At 43.0% G+C, this 24432-nt stretch overlaps 1 pseudogene; it reads right to left on the reverse strand.

Moving 5' to 3' along the window:
• Positions 1-1694: 1694 nt before the first annotated feature.
• LOC116896027 lies at positions 1695-16853 on the reverse strand (annotated as a pseudogene).
• Positions 16854-24432: the final 7579 nt, after the last annotated feature.

Raw genomic sequence — 24432 nt, forward strand, 5'->3', positions numbered from 1 at the left:
CAGGAAAAGGGGGGAAAAAAAAAGAAGGAATGAAACATGTGACTGAAATTTCTCTAGCAGTTTAAGACAAAATAGGAGGCAGGGGATTATTGATTTTGATCATGGCTCCTTGAAGACAATTCAGCTTGGTTCAAGCAATTGTGTAAAGTCCAGGAGGAAGTAATGGGTCTGTGTGACCTGGTTTTCCTTGCCCCAGACTCTGGGACCTAATTAGAGTGGCCAGTAGAATCTGTATGATCTTGCTCTCAGTCTACACTGGGGAAGCCCCACTGTCCCTGCCCCACCCCAGGGCTAACACCTGTGAGCTTACCTTACAGCCCTGGAGCTCCAAAGCTCCCCTGCCTTCTACTTCCCTCCCAAGATGGCGCTTGCTGTGGTTGAGTCACACAGAGGATAGACACCCTCTATAGAGACAGTGGCTTATTTTCAAGTCCAAAAGTGTGTCTCCTGCTTCTACAGTTGTTTGCACTGACCTCTGTCCCTCTTACGGCCCCTAAATGTGATGCCTCCCTCCCTGTCCCCTTCCCATTTTGGGTAGGACAGCTCTGACTCTCCTAGCCTTTTCCAATTCCAACCCTAAGTAGAAGACACCAATGCTCCCATGCCCCCAGCTTTCTTTCCACTGGGCCCTCCACAGTGGTCGCCCTGAGGTCCCCTATGTCCCAACTCCCAAATGAGTTACATTCTTACTTTCCTAGTCCACCTCCCTCATTCTGAGCTAACCCTTGGATGGCTAAAGAAGAAAAGTTTCTCTCTGACTTGGGGCTATCACTGTGAACCAAATTTGTATGCCAGATTGTTTCCTTAATCTTCCCTGAGAATGGTGGTCTTCCCAGAAAGCCCAGATGTGTGAATCCTGGGGAACACGCCTTAAACCGGAGCAGATGCCACTCAGCATGGCCCTGATATTAGTCCCCTCAATGTTTGTGTCTCTGATCTTGCCTTAAGCTGGTCCGTTCTAGAAAGTACATAGTGTCCTACAGTCTTTGCTTTATCCCAGGCCATCAGCACTTCTTAAACCAGTGGTTCTCAACCTTCCTAATGCTGTGACCCTTTAATACAGTTCCTTATCTTGTGGTGACACCCGCCCCCCAACCATAAAACTATTTTTGCTGCAACCTCATAACTGTAATCTTGCTATTGCTATAAATTTTAATGTAAACATCATGTGTTTTCCAATGGTATTAGGTGACCCTTGTGAAAGGGTTCTTGGGGTCAAGACCCCCGAGCTGAGAACAACTCAACCTTTAAACAAAAGCCACAGCTGCTTAATGCATGTTTTATTCTGGGGACTTTGAGGTATGACTTCAAGTCCCACAATTGCTCTGCAAGGGAGGTCTATCCACATTTTAGATATGAGGAATCATAAAGCTGGCTTTTCAGAAACCTCTCTTGCTGGTTTAAAGGGATTTCCTATTAAGACCCAGTACAGAAGACACAGTGTCCTGAAAGTCATGAGAGTCCCAGGATCTTTTCCTGTAGTTCTGGGACAAAGAAACCCTGGATTATGAGGAAGGGAACCTATGATTTTTAAGAGTTAATTGTGGCCATTTGGGAATTATGAGGGGAAACCAGTGTGCTTTTATTTATTTTTTTATTCTAATCAAAACATTTAATTAAAAAAATTACAATAGCAGAGAAAATAACAACAATAAAAAGAAATTAGACGTGGGAATCAAGGTTGGCCTTAGCGCCTAAGAGACCAGCACCCCTGCTGAGCTGGACTTAGCCCCAGCCCCTTCTGAGTTTTCCTTGTTTGCTGGCTTATCTCCACTGTAAGACAAAAGTGTTTTTCCCGGAATTCACTGAGTTCTTTCCCCTTTGCCTGAAGCTGCTGTGACAGTGTTGGAATGATCTCCTTGTTCCCATCCAAGGTAGGCAGCAGCATTTCTTTCACAGTCCGCTCTGCCAGCACACCTCCAACCACGAGGTAACACTGGCGGGGCTCATCCTCTTCCTTCAGTGTACCGATCACAACTAGGCTGTGCTCTTTCAGTTCCATCTCCAGCCCAGCTGCGTTGGGTGCCAAGCCCCTCTGTTGCTGCTGAAAGCAATTAAAGCCAGTAATTACTTGTTCCATGGACACCGCCCCTTTTCTGTGCCACTCCCCCCTCCCTATCCTCACGTACACACCCGCTCTTGCCCACAGGACAGCTGCAATCCGCCATCTTCCCCACGTGCAAGCTTTGAGTTTCTATTTTTAAAAATAATATATTTATTCTTTGAGGAGTGCATACATGTATGCAATATATTTTCATCATACTCACACCTCAACCACCTGAGACCAGCTTTAGAATGTAGCCGATATCCTAAAGACTAAGTGAAGGAAAGAGAGCAGCACCCACAAATTAGCTGAGCTCCTGGGGTGACCTTTTCCGAGGAGCACTTCACCCTGACAGGCAGTTGTTAGTCGGTCATGTGAATTATTAGATTTTTTTTCCTTGTTTGGGTCTGATTGATTGAACCAGAGTTTTGACCGAGAATGAAACCAATGCAATTGAGGGAAAAAAAAGACTTACTGAGCACAGATTAGGAGTCAGGAAAGCAGATTCAAGTAGTCTGGGGTCACACTTCCAGATTTTAAAAAATGTGTTGCTGTTGGTAACTTTAAACTACAAAGGGTGGTGGGAATTCAATCACTTGTTGATTGAGAATTGATTTAGTGCTGTTTTCTAAGAGACTGTGTGTGTGGTCTAAATAGCTGGTTAGTTTGGGGGAAGAAGTCTGTTAAGTGGAAATTTCTGGTTGTGTCATGTGAGGCAGGACCCATTAGAGGATGTGTGATGTTGAGAGAGAGAGAGAGAGAGAGAGAGAGAGTAATGGGATATTGCATAGTTGTGAAACTCTTCATTGGTCTCCAATCTTTGCTGCTTTTCATTAAGAGAGACACAGAGAGAGCTTCTGGTGTCCTGGCTGGTCCTGCTGACTCTTGCCGGTTCGGCAGGGGCCTGGGGGTTTCTGCTGGATCATGCAGCTGTTACTGATTTATGTTTGATGGCACACTTTTGAACTGTAAAGTTGGTATCGAGACACTACTGAACTGGACTGCTGTATCCTGACAAATGGAGATTGGAATCGCCCCAAAGAACCACTTCTAAACAGATTCACATCCGCTTGTCCTATTTACCATCTTTTTTCCTCTATCTTCAGATGGTGGACTAGAAGTGGGGGAGGGTTGCAGCATTTGAGAACCCTAATTAAAGTAGGTTTTGAAAAATCTAAGCCTACAGTCTGTTGTATGGGAGGATAACAGATGCAAGCAGAATGTTGCAGAAAACTGAGATCTGTCCCGGTCCAAAGATCAGCTCGCCTCTGAGCATGCACAGGTCTGTAGGCCAGTGCATGTGTTCAACACTGAGGATGTGCTTGAGGTCTGCTTGATCTTTGAAGTAAACTGAACTACTGCTGTGCCTTTCCTTTCTTTTCTTTGAGAACTTCAACAGATGCCTCTTAAATACACATTCTCCAATATTATAAGTTTTGTTCGTCCCCCTAGAGTGTAAGTTTCTTCATCTCTGAGAGCAAATAGATGAACGAAAAAGGAAATAAGAAAAGAGCCCAATGTCCAAGTGTGTTGGCTGCGTGGTGAATTTGATTAGCTATTTAATAGATATTCATTTCTTCTTGACTCACGGACATTAGCGGTGAAAGAGCTGGGCTTCCAGAGGAATCTTCAGTACCAATACCCATGGCCAGCAGCAGTACCTATCTGGTTTCATGACTCCTAGCCATGAAGCTAAGCAGAGGAGCTAACCAGAACCTGCTAAGTTCGCACAGCTGAAGTGATTGGAAAAGACTCCCAGAAATAACTCAACATTTCTAATAACACGGTTAAGAAAATAAAAAGTAGCTTTGATTCTCCCATTTGCAAATCAGCATCTTGACAATAAACCCTTGGTTAAAGGACTGTTGTCTATGGGAGCCTTGGTGCAGCATGTGACCCTGGATTTCAAGTTAAAAGGCCTTCGCAGCTTGGGATGGGAGATTTGAGAGTGGATAAAAGAATTATGTCTTCCGGGTTGGGGATTTGGCTCAGTGGTAGAGCGCTTGCCTAGCAGTCGCAAGGCTCTGGGTTCGGTCCCCAGCTCCGAAAAAAAGAAAAAAAAAAAAAAAAGAATTATGTCTTCAAACCAGAGAAGATAGAGAACAAGTTTATTTAGGGCACCCCAAAGAGAGCAGCAGGCATGGCAATAAAAGAAAGACGTGCCTGTGTATGGTATGAGGGTAGAGTATCACTGGTCTAGGGCGAGCCACTTCCCTTGCAGTAACTCAGCACATAATTCCCACCATATTACTGATCGGTGATGTTCACTCTTGAGCGGTTAGGGTGAGCCATAAGGCATTCAGTTTCCCAAGCATGTGATTCCCACCATGCAAATGAGCTTTGTCGTCGCTGTTCTTGCTATCATGAGGTTCTGCTGTTTCACTGTTTGGGTGAAATGGAGCTTGTAACATTCCTGTTTTAGGGGTGACTTTGAGACCAGACTGGCTTTGGTGACCTGTTCCCTTGCTGGCCTCTCAGTCATGACCTTCCTTCCACATTTCCACATCCATGATGAGATCACAGGGATGAGGCGGTACAAGTAGTTTGGACAGATGAGGAGCTTTCATTCTTTACAATAAGACTATGGTGGAAGGTGGACCTCTGATTCTCATCCTGCTTTTGTTGAGTACTTATATACTTGTAGTCACCTCCCCTAAGAGTCGTAAAAAAAAAAAAAAAAGTCTGAGGAGAAAAAGGACATGACATGTGTAGGATGAATTTCTTGTTGTTTCCCCTGGATTTGCCTGTTCTGACCCTTGCCTCACTCACACCCTGCCCACTGCACATGGGACTTTGCTGGGCTGGAAATTTGAGTCAGGAGGAAGTGCTCTGGCCTTGGCCTCTTGCTTTCCCAGCATCAAAGGCCACCATGTGAGCTGGAAAGGAAGCTCTGTGTGCATTATGTTGAGTTAGCAATGGGCTTTCTGAGAACAGCAAGGAAATCTGGGGTTGGTAGCAGCAAGAACTAAGTTTCAGGCATGACTGTGCAATTTCTGAGACTCTTAGCAAGTCCTTGCTCAATAGAATAGCAGATTCCAAACAGCAAAATAAAGCTAAGATTTGCCACCACCTACATATCCACACCATTGGCTACAAGAGGTAGATAGCCATTTTCCTGCTGTCAGGGTTTTGTCTCCTAGCACTAACAGCTATGAGGGAAATTGTAGCCTAAATCCTTTCTTCAATACAGAATTGCAACACCATCCTTTCTCCAGAGAGTACCTCATTTCCAAAAAGTTCATCATTCCTGTGTTGGGTATCCCATTTAGGAAAAAGATGAGAGTTACATTTACTTGGGGCCCCCATTCATGGGAGTCACAAAGGAATGATCCCCTGATGGGATGCCAAAAAGAACCATATACTCTTACACTCTGCTACTTGCCAATTATTCTATCAATGAATTCACTCATTTGTTTATCTATTCAGTAAATATTTATGTTGAGTTCATTCACCCATTAAATAAATTATAATGTAACAATACCTGATTTGGGAATATAAGGGTAAATCCTGTGGATAAACCCATCCTTGTTTACATTTGGAAGAGACTGAGATAGTAAGAAAGCCCTTAAAATTATGGTCATTATATTCCCTTTGATAGAGAAGCCATGGGGTGATGTAAGCTTGCACAAGATGTAGAGGTGGATCTATCTTTCAAGGAAGTGATGTATAAGGAAAAGCAGTAGGGGTCATCGGGTGACACAAGTTGGGAAGGCAGGATGTACCGAGAGTTGTCAAGACAATGGTCAGTCTGCGTAAGGCAGAAGGTGAGAGAGGTCATGTGAATTGCGACAGAGATTGTAGAAGGCTGGGGTGTAGCAAGGGGAAGCATGAATAAAGCAGTGATGATCTGGTATTTCTGTGGACTCTTAAGCAAGGAAGTATTACAAAAGTGTTTAGGAGAACGGTTACTCTGTTTTCTATGTTCAGCACATACTGGAAGTGACAGAGACCAGCAGTAGGGAGACAAGTGAGGGGATATGGAAAGATAAGACACGGAAGGCTGTCCATGAAAACAGAGGGAAGACTGGCAGAGCCCAGTGTCTTTGAGATTGGCCAGAGATCGCACCAGGAGAAACCTGGGAACACTGGACAGCACCAGATTTGTAGGAGCAGCCTGCTGAACAATACTCACTGGGACTCATTTATCACAGTGGTTTTCGGGCTGTTCCAAACAGTCTCAGGCTTCCCTGGAGGTGCGTTAAGGAACCCATTCAACCAGAGTGTCTCCATATTGACCCGTTCAGACAAAGGCTTGACAGTGTCTATTCTTCTTCTTCACAGTGGACTCATTCTGTCCGAATTCCATTTGCCCCCCAGCAATTATTAAATTTAGATGTGGGTATGTCTAGACCACCAACTCCTGACTCCACCTCTGCCTCCATGCTCCTGAGATCTCAAGTCCCCCCAAAAGGTGGTTCTTTTTTTCTGGTGGCTTTTTTTTTTTTTTTTTTTTTTGCTTCTGTTCCCACACCCACCTAATTCACTCTTCCTTGCCTTGACTCCCATTGTAATTCTCTTACAGCAATTCTATGAGGTATGTGTGTGTGCATGTGTGTATGAATATGTGTGTTGAATTACTCTAAACTCTTAAACATTTATCAACAGAGATAAAAATTAAACCTGACAGCTGACTGGCAACATTTTGGTGGGGGGTGGTGTTAGGTCAAACTCTTTTACTGGAAACAGAAGATAAAACTTCTTTTGACTAGAAGATCGCTTCTTTTTCTTTTCTTTTCTTTCTTTTTTTAATTAATCATTCCATTTGTTTACAACTCAAATGATATCCCACTTCCCTCTTACCCCTCCACCAACCACCATTCCATATCTGCCCTCCCCCTCCCCTTTGCCTGTATAAGAGGACTCCCCCACCCACCCACACTCTCCTGCCACACTACATAAACATCCCCCTATTGTCAAGCAAGGCCATTCTCTGCTACACACGTACCTGAAGACATGGATCCCTCCAGGAACACTCCTTGGTTGGCAGTCTAGACTCTGGGAGAACTCGGTGATCAGGCCAACCTATGTTGTTCTTCCAATGGGGTTGCAGTCTCCCTTCAGACCTCCTCTCAGCTTCCCCATGAGGTTCCCTGAGCTCAGTCTGAGAGTTAGCTCCAAGCATCTGCGTTGGTCAGTTGCTGGCCGGACTTCATCAGGAGCTGTCGCACTAGGTTCCTGTCAGCAAGTGCCTCTTGACCACTCAACAGTGTTGGGTTTGGTATCTGCAGACATGATGGTTGGACCTTCCTTCAGTCTCTGTTCCATTTTTTGTTCCTGTTCTTCCTTTGGACAGAAACATTTCTTGGTTAAAAACTTTGAGAAGGGTGTGTGGCCCCATCCCTGGACCGGCGGCCATGTCTATCTACTATACATGTGGTCTCTACAGGTTCTATCTTCCCCTTCTCTGTGCATTTTGGCTAAAGTCATCTCTGTTGGGTCCTGGAAGCCTCACGTTTTCCTGGTGTCTGGGACTCTCCAGTGGCTACCCCCGTTCCTCATCCCCCGATACATATTTTTAATTCAATTTCCTGACCCTCTGTACCTCTCTCCATTTCTGGATACTGCCACCCTTATTTCCTCCCACTCCTTTATTCCCTCCCTGGTCCTCTTCTCCTTCTACCTCCCACAATCATCCTGTTCTCCCCTCAATGCAGGACTGAAGCATCCACACCCTGGTCTTCCTTCCTTCTACACTCCATATGGTCTGTGAGTTGTATCATGGGCATTGTGAGCTTTTGGGCTAATGTCCTATCAGTGAGTGCATACCATGTGTGTTTGTGTGTGTGTGTGTGTGTGTGTGTGTGTGTGTGTGTGTGTGTGTGTGTGTGTGTCTGGGTTACCTCACTCAGGATGATATTTTCTGAAAGGAATAACTTCAGTCTCTGCTCGTAGGAGACAGGGCAGGAGGGAGGTAGAGGCACAATGCCATCATGCTCAGATGTGCTGTTTTGAGATTCTTCCATTCATTTCTCAGCTCTGGTTTCTAGGAGGAGAGTTTACTTGCCTTTGATTTCTCTCTTGCTAGTGGCAACAACAACCACGTGCAGAAGTACTCCACATGGGTCAGCTGATTTGCATGTCCCTGGAATTAACTGAGGACAGCACCAGAGCACGAGGATACATTCTGCCCATCTGTAAATAGTTTATTCTGTTTTTATTTTGTAATTTTTCTTCTCTGACAAGTGAGGACTACCGTGAACATTTTGACCAATGGCTTGGATAAGTCCAGAAACACCATGACCACCAGCCTTTCATCTCTACTATGGGTCAATGACCCTGATAGAAAACACATTCCTTCTAAATTCCTTCAGAAGCTTTGTCATCACAGCATTCTGAGGTGAACAACTTTAAATTGCCCTATTCACCTACTTGAGGATCTCACTCAGAAACAGGGCTTTTATGTTTTATAGAGTTAGTTGAGGTAATACCAGCTGTTGAAGCAGGTACGTCATTTCAGTGGCTTGCTTGGGGGGAAGTTATTCATTCCCTGTGCTTGTGAAGCCCCAAAACTGGTCTTCCTGGTGTGTGTGGTCCTTCTCTCTAAGCAGAGCCAAGGTTCTTGACCCCTTACACACTCCATTTCTGCTACCTTCCTGCTGAATAAACCCAGCACAGGGACAACCTGGGATTAAACAAGAAAGAGTGTTGCAAAAAGAAAGAAGAGACTTTCAGTTTGAAAAGAAGAAAAAAAAAAAAAAGGAAAACCAAAAGGAAGGATGGGAATTATTCTAGAAGCTAACTTGATGCTGTGAGCCTCTAATCCTAACTGCTTTGGAGGCTGAAACAGAAGGATCATAAGTTCAAAGACCACCTGGTCACAGAATGAGTTTGAGGGCAGCATGGGAAACTCCATGAGGGCCTGCCTCAACATGATAAATGAAAAAAGAGGACTTGGGGTATAGCTCAGGAGTGAGCACAGTCCTAGTAGTGGAAGGCTCTGAATTCGACCTCCTCTGTTGAACAATGAAGTACAGCATAGGATGCTTTGAAATCAGGGGCACTCAGAAGGCTTTGGGGACAGGACAATGCCTCAGGTTGGAGAAGCAGATCTCTTAACTGGTGTGGGAAGGGAGCAGGGAAATGGATACCTAGGCTTCGACTCTTTCCTCTAAGGCTCCACATCACTGAAACTGGATTGGTAACAGGAGTGCTGGAGGGTCCACCCAGGGGACACAGAGCAGGAGACCAGGGTAGAGGAGCCCTGTGGCATTGGTGTGCAGCACCAGGATCTTGGGCTTCTGAGAACTTATTGAGATGAGAGGAGAGCCTCACCTGGGCTCTATCGAGCTTAATTTGGTGGAAACAGAGATGGGTGCATGGAGCTACAGGAGACAGGAGGACTGGTAGGGAGGTAAAGCATGGGACAGTGGGGCCCCAGGGGAGAGCAGAGGCAAGGGCTGAAGACAGAATCAGTGGGAAGTTGGATGTGAGAGATGAATGGAACTGCGGAACACAGCTTGGGGTGGGGGTGGCAAGTTCATTTTGGGACACATGAGTGTAAGTTGTCTTGGGACAACCATATGGAGATATTCTGAGTCAGCCCAGCGTCGAGAGACAGTTTTGTCAACTGGCTCTGCTCCTTTTGTGAAAGTGCCCAGAAATGCAAGGCTAGTTACATCTTGTCTAGCACAAAAGCTGAGATGCCTGACCTAATCATTGCTCTTTAAAAAAGGAAAACCTCAGAGGAGCAAAAGGCGTTTGATACATTCTCCCTGCTTATCGGTATGTGTTCTGTACAGTACTGTGTTGGTTTTCAGCATTGGATGCTAGATGAACAGAAGGCAGCATTCGCTACATGAAATTTGAGTTGCATTTTAAAGAACACTCTGGGATCTTTGACAACAGTGGACCTGAATACATTTGCAAACTCCACGACGTGTGTTTTAAGCTTCAAATAATCTCTCCAAACTACACAACAAATTAAAACAGCCCATTAAGGTCAGATACTTGCCTCCCTAATATTTACCCCAAATAAAGTTACTTTGATAGAATGAACTTAATATTCAAACATGTTCTTGACTGAATATTGGAAGCAGCTCTGAAGAAACACAGACCATAATTCTAAGTGGAACCCAAGCAAACAAACCTGGCATTTCACGGGAGCAGCACTGGTTCCTGTGAAGTTCCGTAAACCATCGTTCTGTCTTATTAGTGCTATTTAGGTTACATCAGGTTAAATCCTTTTTAGCTGAACCCTGAGTTACTGTCACATATTTTTACATTTACATATTGAAATGCAAGTAGTTACTCTTACACCCAGGTAGATATAATAAGAATTTCAGGAAGCATTTCAAATACAGAACTATTTAGCAGTGCAGATAAAATTTAGGATATATAAACCATGCGATATTTAACTATTAATGACGTTTCCCAAATCTAGCCAGTACCACAAACACTAATTTGTGGAACATGTTGGTTGGGTGAGCCACATTTCAAGAATGGTTGGCAGGCTTTTTAGGCTCCTTAGGAAAAAGGAAAACATTCAATTCTCATATTTAAAAAGTTTCTGTACGGCTTAGCAGTGAAGAGCACTGGCTGCTCTACCAGAGGACCCTGGTTCAATCCCCAGTACCCACAGCTGATGACAGTCTGTAATCGAGCTCCTAGTGATTTGACACTTTCACGCAAGCATGCAGGCAGGCAAAACACCAACGCATATAAAAGAAACTATAAAATCATTAAACTTTCCCTAAAATTAAATAATCCATTTAAAAAGTTTCCCTAAAAATAAATAAATCGGTTGACCTGTCCATTGATTGTGGTTACTGCTGCTCTGATATTCTAAGGAACATAGGCTCAACTATACAGTAGTACCAAACCTACAGCAACAGTTCCCTACTCGCCGAGCCTGTCTGTCCATCACGCCTCAGCAGCTTGCAGCAGACACCGAATTCATGTGCACACAGGAAACTTTCCAGATGGACTTCCACCAGCTTGAACATGGCTGATCCCAGCGACACGGGGAAAGGGAGCAGGGAGGCATCACTGTTATGAAAATTAATGTGTGGAGCATAATCATACCTGTCACATCCTACCAAAGTAGAGCCAGGGAACCCATAGACAAAGGGGGAAGGAAGCCTTCAGGCTGTGGATGTTGCTCCAAAAAGTCTCTGAACCACTGTAATGCAGCGGCCAGCCTTGTCCTTAGGGTCAGCTTGGATTAGCTATACTTAAAAACGAATGACAGAACCAAGCAGTACTGGGGCATACCTTTGATCCCAGCCCTCGGGAAGTGGAGGCAGGTGGATCTTTGTGAATTTGAGGTCACCCTGGTCTACAGAGCAAATTCTAGGATGGCCAGGACTACGCAGAGAAGCTTTGTCTTGAAAAACCAACCAACTAACCAACCAACCAAACAAACAAAGAAAAAAACTGAACTTAGAGCTGTCAATCTTAAGAGTAATAATTGCTACCACTTGTTAATCAGAGCTTTCCATCTCACCAAAAGCGATCTTTCTTTCAAATTTATTGTACGTTTTTCTGTCATAATTAAACCTCCAACCTTTTCTTTGTCCTCCAGATATCCCAGAGGACACACCTATTTTGGACTGCAGTCTGAGTCTTCTTTATTCTCGAATCAAAATTATTTTTTTGAAAACTTGTCTATATTTGTGGATTGATGTCTACATGCAGGTGAAGGCAGACACAAGATAAGGCAAGCCCTTTGATTGGGCAGTGAAAAAGTAAGGTGGGTACAGAGTTTTGAAGAGAGGAGAGAGGAGAAAGAGGAGAAAGAACAAGAAGAACCAAGATGGAGGAGGAGAAGGATGACCCAGATCTGTGTGGTCTTCAAGGACCACGGGTAGTTATGAATATTTCATAAGGGATGAATTTTTATAGGGCAATTTGTCTTATCTAGGTGGGCAGTTTATATTAATATTACTTGGTTCACAGTTTATCGTGTGGATGTTTTGTGGGGTGAGGGATTTACTGGCATAAATCTGATAACTGAGTTTTGATTTTAACGTGTTGCTGGGAGTCGTGACTATAACCACAGGGGGCGGATGCTGGGACTGTGAACAGGGTTCACAGCAGAGAGTTGCAAAAAGGCGGCTGCTACTGGAGCCAGAGAGTAGCCGGCGACAACTTGGGATGGAAATCGGAAACTTAGCGAGTCAGGTTGAGCGGCTTTGCTGATGAAGATGAAAATACCTCACAGGTACCATGTGGCCCGCTGGAGCCGACCATGGCATGGGTTGGTGAATTCCTTTTTTAATATTTACCGCTACATATATTTGGTTGAAGTTGACAATGACCAGCTCTTGAAGACAGCTACCTGGAAGCCATGTAGACTTACATGTAATTAGTCTGAGCAAATTGCATGGCTTTATCATATCATGAACAAAGTGAAACATCCTTATTAACATCCTCGAGAAGAATTGAGGATATTGTCCAAAATCCCCATTACACCAACCTTAGTACAAAACTTATTTTCAGTTTCAAAGATGAATTGCTGTGGGGATGAGGATTTAGCTCCATGGTAGAGTATTTACCTAGCAGATGCAAGGCTATGGGTTCTATTCTCAGACTGAAGAAGAACAGCAGGGGAGAGAGGAGGGGGAGGAAGAGAAGGAGGAAGAGCAGGAAGAGGAGGAAGAGGAAGAAGAGGAGGAGGAGAAGTTGGCGGCGGTACACCTAGCAGTTTTAGGGTTTTTGGATTCCAAGCAAAGAAATAATGCTAGAATCAGCATACTTTCGGTCACCTTAACATGAACTGGTTGGCCACACAATCTGCCTGAAGAGGATGGTGAGGCTGTAACCCCAATGACATAAGTGACCATCAGTAAGAATGAGGGACCAGCCCTCTTCAGTAGGGTGATCTGCTTCTGGCCTACCATCTTCCTTCTGAGGCTAACATGTATGAAATATTTTTGCTTTGCAAATGCCTCATATATTTGCTGCTTGGGGAGAATATTTTTCTCCAAATGGTTTTAATTTAAAAGAATCTCTCTCTCTCTCTCTCTCTCTCTCTCTCTCTCTCTCTCTCTCTCTCTCTCTCTTTCTCTCTCTCTCTCACACACACACACACACACACAACTCTTCTTGGATTCATCTGTATTTATGAGAGAGGAATAGTTCAGGATGATACTAATCTAACCATTGTATTTTTCTTATTTTCCAATTCATTTCTTTTTTATCTGGATCAACTACATCTTATTCCTCTACTTTTATTATTTTTTTCCAGTAAGTGGCTCATAATGTGGATTCAGTAGATTTTTGAAGAAAAATAGCTTGGCATCTAACACTGTCTCAAATTGGATCTGACCCACATTGGTCTCCTTATGGTTCTAATTTCTTATTTGTTTAAATGTTTTCTAAAGGAAGATAGAATATAACTAAGTTTGTATCTGTCTGTCTGTCTGTCTATCTATCTATCTATCTATCTATCTATCTATCTATCTATCTATCTATCCATCATTTATTGAGGCAGTGTCTCCTGTAGTCTAGGCTGTCCTAGAACTCACTATGTAGCCGAGGATGACTCTGAAATTCTAATTCTCCTGCCTCTGCCTCAGAATTCTGGGGTTACGACATGTACCATCACCCCTGGCTTCATGTGGTGCTGGGGACTGAACCTAGGGTTTGATGCATGTAGGCAAGCACTCTCCCAACAGGGCCACAGCTCAGCCCTTTTACTTTTTAAAGATGATTTCAACTATGTAAGAGCTTCTTCCAAATTTTGAACAATCAAGAAATTCCTTTAAATCACTTTATAACCAGGAAGCATCAGAGCTTGAAATGAGTGGAAACCCTAATTGTTCTCAAGAGCTCACGATGAAAGCTTCATTTGGCAAAGAGAAAAGGGAAGTGCTGGCCCGAGGACCCTGTCTAAGGCAATCGTCCTGGAGGGCTCACAAGCATTAACAGGCTACAGAACTGTTCCAGTTGTTAGCACTACAGAGATATGTCGGAGGACAGAAGGAAAGTGAGCTAGGGCCTACCCACGAATTCCCCAGTCCACACACCGAAAGACAAATTACTTCAAAAGTTGACCCTCTGTTCATACAATTAGTGTGGATCCCATTTGTCTGAGTGAAGCCCAGTTTATTTTCCCATTCACCCACTGTGCGGATTGGATGAAGTTCTGAGTTAGTGTGGATTGCTGACACGGGCATGGCTGTGTCAAATACCCCAATGCTTCAGATGAGACGGGTGGGGATGACAAGGCCTTCTCCAGGCTAGGCTCAAGTGCAATGACCAAGTATGGATGTTATCAATGATTGACCTTGAGCTAAAACCAGTGTATGCACAAAGTATCAACCACAGTTTCCCTTCCCAGACAACTGCGATCTGAAACTGCAGCCCGACAGAGAGCCACACCTATTGAGATAGCTGGCCCACCTCCTCCCTGTTGAGCTATGCACAGCAAACCAGCCTCAGTCACGTAACAGATCCCTGACTGCCCAGGCTACTTGTAGGTCTCTATCACAGCACACCACACCCCCCTGAGATTGTCCGTACATGAGTCTGTCCTTTCTCGATTCCCTCATCATCCCACTCAGGACAAGTCCAAAGCCATCCAGCTTATGACACCTTACTATGCATTGACTTCCGGATAACATAACCTTAATGTTCTGCTTCTCTAGGTAAAAACAAGACGTGTGATTGCTCAAAGGGTCAAACCATCCTTAATTTTTACAAGCAACTGACAAAGCATCTTCAGTATAGCTTGACTGCTTGGAGTCCTACCCACTAGCAACGAGGGAAACTTCTAGTTTGTTCATACTTACCAGCACCAGTAGTGTTGACATTTTGGGTTTGGGCCATATCTCATTTTGTGTATCATATCTCATTATTCTTTTGTTCTGTGGTAGGGTTCACGTATGTTTAAGTTAGGGTCTGATTCCTGTGAACAGACACCATGACCAGCATGAGTTTTATAAGGACAGCATTTAATTGGGGCTGGCTTACAGGTTCAGAGGTTCAGTCCATTATCATCAAGGCGGGAGCATGGCAACATCCAGACAGGCATGGTGCAGGAGGAGCTGAGTTCTACATCTTCACCCGAAGGAAGCCAGGAGCAGACTGAGCATCACCCCCACAGTGACACACTTCCTTCAACAAGGCCACACCTTCTAATAGTGCCACTCCCTGGGCCAAGCATATGTAAACCATCACAACGTATCCCAGGATGACCTCAAACTCCTGATCTTCCTGCTTCCACATCTCAAGTGCTAGGAATTGCATTTGTGTATCACAGCCTGTATGCTTTCTCTTATTGTTTTAATTTGCAACTCCCTAATGACATGAGATATTGAACTTATTATTTATTTATTTTGCAGTACTGGTCATTGGACCCAAAGTTTCCTGCATGCTAGGCAAATGCTCTACCATTGAGCTAAATCCCAACCTTGAACAATGTTTTTCATGCTATTTATTGTGCCTCTCCTTGGGTGGAAGGTCTGTCTGTCTGTCCTTAAGTGACTTGTTTATTTTCCTGCTGACTTTTCAGTGTCCTTTCAGCTTTTGGATAACAATCTTTTCTCAGGTATGCCTTTTGCAAACATCTTGCCCACTCCCTGGTTTGGCTTCTCACTCTCTTTTTTCTATCTTTTGCAGTATAGAAGCTTATAATAGATTGAACTCTATCTTATCAATTTCTTTCTTTCATGACTTGTGACTGTGGATGTGGCGTCCATAAAGATGCTACCTTGCCCAATATCATCTAGACTTTCTCCTGTGTTATCTTCTGGGTGTGTAATAGTTTTGTGTTTTGTATGTGGATCTAGGATTCATTTTGAGTTTCCTTTTATTTTTAAGAATATATGGTCTTTACCTAGACTCATCCTACTGTTTTCTTTCTTTCTTCCCTTCTTTCTTTCTTCCTTCCTTTCTTTCTTTCTTTCTTTCTTTCTTTCTTTCTTTCTTTCTTTCTTTCTTTCTTTCTTTTTCTATCTTACAGTTTTTTAATCTGAGTATCCGTTGTCCCAGAACTACTAATCACAACTTATTTTTTCATTACTCTTGCTTTTCTTTTTTTGCTTTTTTTTGTTTGTTTGTTTGTTTTTGTTTTTGTTTTTGTTGCTGTTGGGTGTGTTTTTGTTTTTGTTTTTTATTTTTTGATATCAGTTGGTCGTGTTTGCATGGGTCTGTATCTGGGCTCTCTGTTCTGTCCTGCAGAACTCTGTCTATGAAACTACCTTATCACTGTTGCTATACAGTGTGTCATAAATCCCCGAAGGATTTCTGTAACTTTTCCTTCAGTGTTAAGTAGCCTGTCCTGGGCATTTTGAATCACTGTGTATATTGAGAAGATGTGACATCTTATTGTAACAATACTCAGAATTCCTACCCAGAAATATGAAATATGTCTTTATTTCTTAAGTTAAAAATTATTTCATCCACATTTTATAGCTCTGCTCATAGAGATCTTGAATGTATTTTCATTAGATTTATATCTAACTATTTACTGTGGAAGAATGTAAATGGAAAAGGTGATGTGTTTTTATATCACATTCTACTTGCTCAATGCCAGTGGGTGGAAAAATGATCAAATCCTGTATTTTGCAACCTTGACATAATTGGTCATTAGTTCTCTCTGTTGATGATTTTGAACTTTCTACATAGATGGTCGTGTCCTGTATGAATAATGACAGTTATAGCCTTCCTTCATTTTATTTACCAATTTACTGCACTACCTAGAATTTCTGGTTGAAGAAATCTTGAGAGAAGCGGGGATGACAGGGACACTCTTACCTTGCTCCTGGTCCTTCGCAAAAGCTTCAATTTTCTCAGCCTTAAATATGATATTAGCTTTAGGGTTCTTGTAGATATCATCTATCAAATATGAAAGTTCTCTTCTATCCATATTTTGCTAAGGTTTTCATTATAAATTGGTATTGAAGTGTGCCAAAATTCTTTATTTGTATATATTGATGTGATCATGTGATTTTTTTCCTTCTTAGTTTGTCAATGTGATAAAACCACTTGATCATGGTGTCTAACTTTTTTATATGTTATTAGAATTTAAATGCTTTTTAATAAAAGCATTTTATATGTTTTATATATATTTGCATTCATGAGAAGTGTTGGTCTATAGTTTTGTGTTCTAGTTTTGGCATTAGGACAATGATTCGGTCATAGGAAAAATTAGGAAATACTCCCTCTGCTTTTGTTTTCTGTAAGAGGTTGGAGATATTTTAGTATATTTTTTCCTTAGTGTTTGGACCCATGAGGGCCAGGTGTTTTCTGTTTGGGAATGTCATTCATTGTTGAGTTAACTTTGAAAGATAAAAGTTTTAAAGTTGCCCCCTAGACACAAAGTTTAGAGCAGAAAAAAAAAAAAAAAAAAAAAAAACAGGTTAGGCCCCAGAATTGTATGTTCCAAGAAGCCTCTCCTAGGGCTATAGAATGGATAATTACATTGGCCAGCTCAACAGCTTTCTCCCAGAAACTAGCTGACCATAAATCTTAGAGAACAATTTTGAGAAGCAGGAAACAACGTCTCCTAAGAACTAGCGGACCATGAAGTTAAACAATCTGAGAAGTAAGAGACAGCTTCTCCTAGGAAACAATCTTGGGAGACAGAGAGTTCTTCCTTGTGATTTTTCACTGTTATTCTATGACGCCATCCCTGCCCCCTCAGGTTGTGGTTTCTCCCTTTAAATACCTCTTCTCCCAGCCTCTCGGGGTCGAACGCCATTGCCCCTGCGTGGGATACGAGTCTCGACCCCAGTGCACTGGTTGCTATCGATAAACCTCATGTAATTACAACAAGGACAGTCTTGTGTGAGTTCTTGGGGGGTTGCGTCATCCTGAGACTTGAGTGAGGGTCTCCCCACTCCAGGGGTCTTTCAATTGGGGGTTCGTCCGGGATAGGAGGTCCTCCACCCAGGGACCACCGACCACCCACTGGGAAGTAAGCCGGCCGGCGTCTGTCTGATTCTGTTGTATCCTGTGGTCTCGGTCTGGTCATTGGGTTGGAGGGTCTCCTTCCCGAGGGAAGGTTCTCTCTGAGAACTTTTCAACTTTTCTAGTAGATACAGGCTTTTTCTGATTGTCCATTTCTTCTTGTCTGACTTTTGGCAAGTTGTCTCTTTCATGGCTTGGTCTATTTCATTTTGGTTCTGAAATCTGCAGATATAGCAGTCATAGTCTTCCCTTTCTATCCTTTTCCATCTATAGACACGCAGTGGTATTTCGGATATTAGTAATTTATGTCATTTTATTTTCTTAGCCTATAAAGAGGCTTATTGACTTTGTTTTTCATAGAACCAGATTTTGGTTTTATTGGCTTTTTTTGTTGTTGTTGTTGATTTGTGGTTTTCAATTTCATTGATTTCTGCTCTGCCTCTTATCTACTTTATTCCAATGAATTTGTATTTAATTCACTCTTGTTTTTCTCTTGTCCTAAAGTGTCCAAGTCCAACCCTGTGAACCCCACTAAGCCCTATTTTTGCTGCATCCCACTAATTTTCAATTATTTTCAATTTCTCTTGGATTCTCACTTTTGTCCATTTATTACAGATGGGTTGTTTAATCACCAGGAATTTTGCCAATCTTCAGCCTTTTAATACTGGTTTCTATTCTAATTCCAATATAGACATTATATGTTTTCATGTCATATCAGTAAGGTGTATTTTGTGGCCTAGAATGTAGCTGGTCTGGGTGAGTGTCTCCTCTGAGCTTGAGGAGAAAGTATATTCTGCCTTCGGTTAAATCCATTTAATTTATGATACCTTCCTGATTTTGCTCTGCTGATTCTGTACATCATTGATGAAGTCTCCAAGCACAAATATGAATTCTTCCATTTCTCCCCGGATATTCAGGCTTTGACCTACATATTGTGACCTTCTGTTGCTAGTTGCACTAAGAATTGTTGTGGGGCATTTAATCTCAGCACAGTGGAGAAAAGGCTGATCCTCTGGGAATTAGAGGTCATCCTGGTCTACAAGGCAAGTCCAGGACAGCCAGGGCTCTGTTACACAGAGAAACCCTATCAGGAGAAACCTAAATTGATTAATTAATTAATTAATTAATTGGTTATACCTTCTTGGACTATCGACTTACTTTTGGTGAGCCCATGTCTCTGTAGGCTTCACTCAATGCATCAAGATTTGCTATTATTGTTTTACCTGTATTAGGGTAACAAGGGTACAGTAGACTGAAGATGGGCACTCCCTTCCTTCAAGTGAAAGGCTGGAGAGGACTGCGATGGTGTTTCTTGTGCTATGGAAGGCTGGCATTTTTCTTTCCCTTCCCTCATGTTGAAGACTAAAGTCAGGTAGAGTTGAATATTTCCTTTCTCACTGGTAGGGCAGACTATGGTGAAATTCCAGTTGGTGAGGCTCCACTGACATAGTTTCTCCTTAGAGCAGGCTTTGTTCTGAAGAACATAACGTCCTGACGTTCTTCAGCACGCATTCCTTCTCACATCTCTCCTGGCCAGAAGCCCAATGACAGCTTTCTCTGATCTTTCAGATGAGAACCTGGTAGGAATCCTGGGGGTGAAATTCACAAAAATGTAGCCCCTGTGTCCTTCTTAAATTTTTAACTTTCATTTTATCCACACCCAATCTATAATAATTCACCAGTTGTAGCTCCTATATAAAAAGTTTCTGCTTGTGGTTTTCCTGCCACAGTCAAGTTCAGATTTTCTCCTTCTACCTGGTTGTCTCTGATTCGGTGAGTTTGTCTTATAACTTCTCTTCTTTTGAGGAAGGGCTGAAAGGTCCATGAAGGGAGGAAGCTGGGATCACACCAAGACTTGACAAAATCCCTGGGAATGGAGGTAGGGGTGGGAGGAGAGGCTCCTGCAAGCAGTCTGCTACAGAGCAATGTGGCTGTTGGGGGGTCCCAGGTAAAGTGTACCTAGGTTTCAGCTGCTGTTACAAAAGAATGAGAAAAGAGGGCTGAGAGGGTCCGCAGGGAAAAAGAAATCTGGGTCAACTGCAAGGTCCCACTTTTTTTGAAAGATCTGAGAAGAGCATCTGGGTTTTCTATTTGCTGTCCTTATTGTTCATTGTGTGAATGGAGCAATGGCTCCTAAACCCCATACATTCTCCACTGCATTCCTGAAGCAACTTTGACTGTTTTCAAACTTTAAAATATTAAACAGGCATCCCATTAATATTCATATTATAAGGTAAGTCATAGTTCAACTCTGATGATTTTAGAAAAAAAAAGAATACACACATAGAAACACACACACACAGAGAAAGAGAGAGAGAGAGAGAGAGAGAGAGAGAGAGAGAGTGAGAGAGAGAAAGAGAGAGAGAGAGAGAGAAAGAGAGAGAGAGAGAGAGATCTTCCAGGTTGGGGCAGAGGCATCTGTGTGTGTGACTTTCCCCTCAAGCATTCCAGTTCTCTGAGTGTGGGACACACCCTATAAAATCAGTGTCATTTAGGTATGAGCTCTACCTTGATAGGAATCTGCTGTAGTCAGTATTCCCGTGAATGCGACTCCCCCTTCTCTGCGTTTCTGCATCTTTGAAATCTTTCTCCATGTAGAGCATTCAGCATGCGGATGTCTGTCTTGGGTAGGGTTTCCATTGCTCTGGTAGAGCACCCTGACCAAAAACAGCTGGAGGAGTAAATCGTTTGTTTCGGCTTGCTCTTTTAGTAACAGCTCATCACCAAGGGAAGTCAGGGCAGGAGCTCAAGGCAGGACCTGGAGACCAGAGCAGAATAGAGGGCCTGGAGGACCACTGCTTACTGCTTTCTTACACATCTCAGGATTGCCTGCCCAGGGATGACACCACTCTCAATGGGCTGGGCCCTCCCACATCAATCACTCGCTAAGAAAATGCACCATAGGTTTGCCCGAAGGCCAATCTGGTGGGGACATTGTCTCAGTTAAGGTTCCCATATGATTCTAGTTTGTGTCAAGTTGACATAAACCTAGCCAGCACAATAGCACCTTTACTCTTTGCTATTATGGCCACAATTGTCACATGTCAGATGCTCTGAGGAGTACAGGCTTTGGTAAGCAGGCTAAGGAGAGACAGGTAGCATGGAGGAAAGAAAATGTATCACAGAAGGAAAACCAAAGCTGAAATTCGGTTCAAAACATACTTTTTTTTTTTCTTATTTCCAATTTGCTGAGACTGGGTGGGCTCTGAGGACTCTGGAAAACCTCTGAATGCTGGGAATGTCAAGGAGAGACAAGGGATCACCCCTGTCTCCTTTCCCCCTACCTCCCTCTGAGGAATCCGGAGCGTCATGGTGGACCTGTATGTACTTCCCTTCTCCTGAGCTATCTCCCTAACAGGGGCTCTGCAGACCCCACTCTTACAAACAAAAGAAGCCAGTGCAGATCCAAAGCTCTAAGCAGTTTTCCTATGTTGCAGCTGACTCAGCCAGCTTAGCACAATGCACCATAGTCCAGGGATGGAAGAGAGTTTAACCACAGCTGGGAGGTTTACAAATGGAGGTTAGACAATGACACAAAGGAAGAACCAACCACCACAGCAGCTGGTGGCAGGTTATGGGAGTGACAACCCTCTTCACATTTATCTGGGATTTCTCACACAACTCCTGACAACCACAGGGACATTGTGTGTGCTAAGGAGAAGTCTGCTGACTTTCTCAAGGGCAGATAATTTGGTAGAAAAGGCTGGTGATTTCTATGCACAGTTGAGTGTTTTGTTAATTTCACTGAATGGGTTGCTTGTTGACCACCTCCAGCGATTTCATCAGCTGTACTCAGTTTCACAACCTTAGTGCAACAAAAGGCATAGGAATATATTTATAATCTCAACGTAAATAAAGATCCCATAAGTCATGGGAGAGACAACTGCAAAGGAAATGATTGTTTCTAAAGCTTTGTTGTTATTATGCCCTGTATATCTTTAAATTTTAATGTTGTCAAAATGAAAATGCAAGCCACTGACTGGGAAAAGATAAGTGAGGTTCACAGTACAAAAGGAAAAATATCCAGCACATTAATAAAAACAATCTTACAAAGTGGCAGCGGGTCAGAGTGCAGAGACAAAGGATCTATGGAAGGCTCAGGCATAAATAGGACATCTGGATGATACCTTCTCCCCACCAGGCTCAGGAGCCATTTCATGAGAAAGGGTGGAGAGATTGAAAAAGCCAGAGGTAGGGGAGGAACAGAGTGAAACATGTCTTGTGGACCTGGCAGGACTAAGGGATAAACTCACGAACTCACAAAAGCTGCTGTTGTCTGCCCAAGATTGAGCCGGTCAACACTCTGGAATGTAGAGGGACTCACAAGCCTCTACCATCTCTAATTGAGGATTCACCAACTGCTGAGAGCTTCCTAGGGAGAGGAAGACTCCGTTTCCTTTAGGATTGTGGTCCTTGGTAGGTTGATGGTGCCACAGCCATGAGTACATGGGCAGCATATGTTGGACTTCATAGGTTATTGAAGGCGGGTGTGGTCTAGAGGAGACTATGATGAGAGGTGACTCTGCGAGAAGCTGGAGGAAAGGTGGATATGGTCAAAAGACATTCTATGAAATTCTCAAATAGTTAATAAAGATGTTATGTTAACACAACCCTTAAAATCAGCATGACACAAAGTTAATATCAAATAAGAAAATTGTCAAAGGATTGTAAACCAGAAGCAGACCCGGAAGGAAATAAGAATGTGAAATAAATAAGAGTAATGCAAATTAAAACAACTATGAGATCCTGGGTTACCATATTTCTAACTCTTGGGGCTTTTAGACTTTTTCATTTGATACTTTGGAGAATGAAGATGTTGGTGTAGAGGTTGGTTAATTTTGTAAAGACATTTGGAGAAAATATATGCCTACTTTCAAACTTTTCAATTTTGTCCAATTTATCCCTTGAAGATTCTCATATGCATCAAAGGATAGATTTCAGAAACAGCTCACACTCAAAACTGAAAAATTGGGATTGACTTAAATGAAGAATATTGAAGTAAACCATGGTATGTTCCTACCATGGGAGCTTCTACAGCAGTTACAGTCAAGGAAAACTGAGCTACATAGATTTAATATTTTTAGGTATAAATCTCAAGAAGATGTCACTATTTTTGATACATGTGTTCAGGACAAGTTTCTTTGGAAAGATGAACATCAAATTCAGGATAAAGAAGCCTCCATTGGGAGATCTGGTGAGTCATAGGAGGCTTCAGTAGGGCTAGAGAGATGGCTCAGTGGTTAAGAGCACCAACTGCTCTTCCAGAGGTCCTGAGTTCAATTCCTAGCAACCACATGGTAGCTCACAGCCATCTGTAATGGGATCTGATGCCCTCTCCTGGTGTATCTGAAGACAGCTATAGTGTGTTCATATAAAATAAATAGATCTTTAAAAAGAAAAGGAGACTTCAATGGTGTACTTCTTTGTTTTTTGACATTTTGTCATACCATATAATGTCCTTATTTTTTCTGAAGCAGTCTATATGGTATATATGTGAATATAGTGTTATTTTGTATATTTCCTTGTTTCTTGAAGGTAGTTCATGAAAATAAGAGCTAGAAACACCTCTAGAGGCAATGTGCAGGCTATCTGTGGGGAAACGGACACCACTGTGCTCCTGGTTAAGAAGTGGTAGTGGCATAGTGAGTGAATGGTGTGAGGTCTTAAATCACGCAGAGGACTGAAAATGGAGCAGAGACATCTTTACCATTGACTTAATGAAAAGAAGATTCATTCACTATGGGTAATGGGTGTGGGGGGGTCAAAGGTCACCTAAGAGAGTTCCAACTTGAAAGGCTGGGAAGTGGCTGATGTTTGAAGAATGTGGGGGTGGGGGAGATGGCTGAGTGTGAGAATGAGGTACTAGTTAGGTTGGAGGTCTCTGAGAGACACTCAGACGTGCACTTCTGGTGGGAATGGAGGTGTGGCCTTAGAAGGCTGCTCCTGGGCTTTCACTTCAGTTGTTGGCCTCTTTCGTCTGTCCATGTACCCACATCCCAGCTCACCACACATTCCTCAGAGCTTCCTCAGACTGCCAAGCTTCTGCCTGTTGTGGTTTGATGGGCATATGAACTCCGTGTGATTTGTCATGACAATCTTGACTCACCATTCTGATGTCTCATAGTTGGTCTCCCTTTTCTCTCTCTTGGTCCTGGTTTCTTGCTGATACCTCCTAGATCCACGAGGAATTAGAAGGAAAGGAAACTTGGCACAGAACAAGACAGACAAGCACATAAGCCTTCATGGATGTGTGTGAGTACAAACAGAAAGTAGCATATTGGCTATATTTGGATGAATAGTAAAAGTATCACCCCATCCATGTGAGCGTGGACATGGAACACTGTGATTCTATAACACAATCCAGGAGAAAATAATTTATCACTCATGGGAAATAAGGAAATTCAGAGGACTTGAAAGCCTACAACAGAACCCTCACTGCCCAGCTACTCAGTCAGGTTTGCAGAGGCTGCCTTAGAAACCACTGAGCTGACGATCCTATAAGAAATTGCCAGAGGAGGAGAGGGAGGATCACAGAA

Source organism: Rattus rattus, chromosome 3, assembly GCF_011064425.1.
Source record: "Rattus rattus isolate New Zealand chromosome 3, Rrattus_CSIRO_v1, whole genome shotgun sequence".
NCBI classification, from domain to species: domain Eukaryota; kingdom Metazoa; phylum Chordata; class Mammalia; order Rodentia; family Muridae; genus Rattus; species Rattus rattus.